At 32.9% G+C, this 4,235-nt stretch overlaps 1 non-coding gene across 1 annotated transcript; it reads left to right on the top strand.

The window, feature by feature from the left end:
- The first annotated feature begins 859 nt into the window (after window positions 1-859).
- On the top strand, window positions 860-931 carry Trnap-ugg. The gene has a single exon. It is a non-coding gene; the product is annotated as a tRNA-Pro (tRNA).
- Window positions 932-4,235: the final 3,304 nt, after the last annotated feature.

The raw sequence follows: 4,235 nt of genomic DNA, 5'->3' as shown, positions 1-4,235 counted from the left end.
CGTATAAAATATCCAACCTAATTTTCTGAATAAAATCTTTCTTTCGATATGAATGAAGTATGATAGGAAAAAGGATAACGAAATAAAATAATTTCATTGGAAACTCTCAGCTTTCATGAATGATCAGTAGGTACCAAATAATGACGAATTCAATTTCATCATCAAAATTATCAACAATGAAGTCCATGAAGTGAGTAATCACTTTTTCGAAAATTAATTATTTTTTTTTATATCTGCTGCTAACTCGTTAGTAACTATTTGTAACACAAATATTTTCATTACCTACTATCTACCTCAAGGATACTGATACAAAAACATCACATTTCACTATGTTGCTAACTTTTCGATTCTTATCGAAAAAAAATGCATTTTGAAAGGATATCATTAGTACTTAACTGTTTGTAACACAAAAAAATTGATAAATATCTCCCCTTAACTGTGTTTTGTCTTTTGCGAAAGTACAGTGAAAATATTAATTATCATACAACATGAAAATTATACCTTTTTTCTGAGTTGAAATTTTTTGTACCAAATCGAAGAGACGAAAAAGGAGAGTAATTTGGCGGAAAAGGAGCTCAAAATAAAAATTATAAATGAAAGACCTACTTCTCATATAAATTCTCAACTAAAATTTTTGTTGGTCCAATATGAAAATTTTCGATTCAATTTCAGGATTGTCATAATGGTAGTTACATTTAGATAATACCCATATTTTCATCATACACAATTTTGTTGAATCTTCGGGAATTTATCATGTGGAGATCACTTTATTATGAAATGCTTATAAAATTTAACACTTTTTGCTTTCTGAACGAAGTGTGACGAATAAGTGCTCAAATTTTCATCAGTTTATCAGTTCGGCTCAGTGGTCTAGGGGTATGATTCTCGCTTTGGGTGCGAGAGGTCCCGGGTTCAAATCCCGGCTGAGCCCTCTTTTTTTTTGTATTCTGTTTTATCAGTCTCATTTTCATACTTTACGAGGACTAATTGTGAGAAAAAATCACATTATCTTTGAGTGAATGTCTAATTACAAATTCGATCTGGCAGAACAATAAGAAGAAAGTAAAACCAAAAATTATCTTAATTGATATCTGGATATTAAATTGGCACCTGTGACAGGCATTTTGACTCTTAAATTATTTTATACTCATAACGACCGTGGTAACTCTAATGGGCTATAGAAGAGTTTCGGATATAACGTGAAAGGATGCTCCATTCAATTGTAATAAACGTTGATAAAAGGTTTGAAAGAGAAAGTGTGGAATTAGCAAGTTTCATATCTTCTCAATATTTTCAATCAGGAGATGAATTAACTCTTATGTTTCAGAATATTTGGAATTATTCATGACAATTATTAGGTACCCTTTCAAAAGTTAATGATAATTATATTCTTACATGAATGTGATCGATAAAAAGTGGCACACTTTCAGTTTTTAAATCAGAAACGCTACGAATTTTTCTGCACATTATTTGTTGCTTAGTTGTGGGTGAACTGAACTTCTATTCAAATTCTTACTGTGCTATTAGTGAATCAAGATTACCGTCATACTTTATAGTACATTTACATTTCTCGTAAGTGGTATGGTGCTGAAATGAATTCAAATGCAAAAATTGTTGGAAATGCAATTTATGGAATATTTTTTGGAAATTGGCTATTGATTTTGGTTTATATCGACACTCGAATTGTCCATAGTTATGATATTTGAATTGCGTAAAATGAGAATCAATTGAAGAACAAATTTTTCACTATGGTTGATTGTTTCCTTTTTCATTGAACCATTATCTGAACTCATATGAAGATATAATATTTTTAATATCCATTTGGAAAGCATTGACGTGTCAATGGGCTTTTGAGCACTTGTCATTCATGTGCCTATTGCGCCCTTGGTGACCACATAACTGTATATAGGTTTTTGTGGTCAACAAGAAGCAATTTGCGCTAGAATGATCGCATGCTCATCATCTCTTGAATTCAAGTCAGCGCTTTCCTAATTTTTCTTCGATATTCAGGTTTGATCTCTCGTCGTTCTTGAACTTGCAACAGCGAACTCAACAGCGGCATTCGAGATCCGATCTAACTTACAAATTTCATTTAGTCATCAATGAGTCGAACATTTTCGTTTGAGCAGCGTTCTTTCTAGGTTCTCTTTGATTAGTCATTTACTGCAACATCCTTTCAAACTACTCACCAACTTAATCTTGAAGGAATTTTGCCAATCATGGTCTTTTGACCAGGCCATGATAGCAATATATTCTGCTTATATGACTAGAGAAGTTCTAGCACTTTTCAGCATTTTAGCATACCTATTTTTAACTATTGTAAAATAGCAGAACACAACTGACAAAATGGTGTACTCTAAAAAGACTCAATAGCAGTTATTTGGTGTTTGATATTTCTGTTCAGGCTCCTTGGCCTCTGTAAGACCTCTTGGAAACTAAGATAGTTGAATTCAAAGAACCAGTTGCTGCTATTCATTATAGGATGAGACCAACTTAGATCTTCAGTTATGGTACGTGGATAGTCTAGATTCGGGATTTTCCAAATGTAGTAGGTACAACGTATTCAGCAGGATTAAGGGGTAACATCTACTTTTAACTATAAAACCAGGCAGCGAGTATATGCAGGCCATTCTAGAACGTCTGATGATCTTTATGATGGGATTACAATATAACTTTTGTCATCCATATAGCTCCAGCTCCTGGTTCTTATAACTTGTGAGAGATCATCAATATATAGGAGGAAAAGCAGCGGGCTCAACACAGAACCTTGGGGTACTCTTCAAAACAGGTTGGAAAGGTGAGTGGGATTCGCTAACTCCCACAGAAAAGTATGTTTATTAAGGTCGCGATCGAATTCCCCGGAAACATCAAGGTAAATTAAATGGAACACTACCCCTCTGCCCAAGTCATTCATACATTGGGTTTGTTAGGACGAAACCATGGTGTTCATTAGGATCTTATTCGTTTTTTCCAGTTCATGATAATGATGATAATATACATCAAACTAAAAATTTGGATATTTTTCGGCAAGGGGCTTATCCCTTTTCATGTAAATAGGAATCTCAGAAGCATTCTGAGAGGTTGAGGAATTATTTTATTTCGAAAAGAACAACCTGAGGAAGGTGACTGAATAATTATCAGGAGCAGGCGTAGGTTATTTGCATTCTAATATCCTGCCGACTAAACGAAATCAAGCATGTTGAACTCGTATTCCTCTCAAATGGAATCAGGATTAGGTATAGGTGGCTCAAGGACAAAGATACTGGACAGAGTTTGTGGCATGTTTGTTGTTTCATCATCTGATGAGCAGCATTATTGAAGTATTACCTATAGCTCAGATATAAAACATCTTCGTATTAATTGTATGTTTTGTTTCATGGATTTAAATATTCCGAAGCTTTTTTCGAGAATTAATTAAATACTTCATTCAACAAAATGAACATCGTCTCAACATTGCTATTAAATACAATGAAAATTGATATCAAAAACTATGTCAATTGAATTGAATACCTAAAATACAGTTTTATAACCGAATAAATTTTGATGAATGGACGCCACTGTGTATAATTAGTTCCGCCTACTCATAGTCGAGTTCATATTTGCTATCATTCATCATTCATTGCTATCGATTCTAATTTCACAATAATCTTGATTTATAGTATCATGCAAAACCTTGGAGCAGAAGATATATGCCTAATACCATCTTTATAAACCATCCGATAGTTTTGATAAAGACCATCAATAATTTATCTAATTCGTATAGAGTATGATGGAATTTTGGTATCCTTATATTAGGATCCATCGATCTCATCAAGGTAAATTTTAATCAACAACAAACTTGAATCTGTGAATCTCTTTTTGCAATATTGTTCACGGGTATCGAAATACATTTCCAAATATGATTTATACTGTTATTTCAGTTCTTTCCGAAAAGAAAGAACAATTCTCAAGAATTGGAAACAATTTTCATATTTATTTTTTTCTCCCAACAGTCCTAGATCAACACAACAACAAATCTTTTTATTTCAAATCACAAGACACATTAAATGGAAGATAAATTCAGGATTTCACCAAATATTATGTGAAAGAATAGAAATAAACAATTTTCAAAATAATGGAATGCTGATAAGTGATTTAATACTTGGTATTTTCACCCCTTGCGTTAATTACAGCTCGGCAACGACGGTTCATACTCAAAATGAGTGATCTTAAAATGTTCTGATCTAATCCTTCCC

Source organism: Harmonia axyridis, chromosome 3, assembly GCF_914767665.1.
Source record: "Harmonia axyridis chromosome 3, icHarAxyr1.1, whole genome shotgun sequence".
Lineage (NCBI taxonomy): Eukaryota > Metazoa > Arthropoda > Insecta > Coleoptera > Coccinellidae > Harmonia > Harmonia axyridis.
Note: the sequence above shows the minus strand (reverse complement) of the source record. Positions and strands in the feature narration are given on the sequence as shown.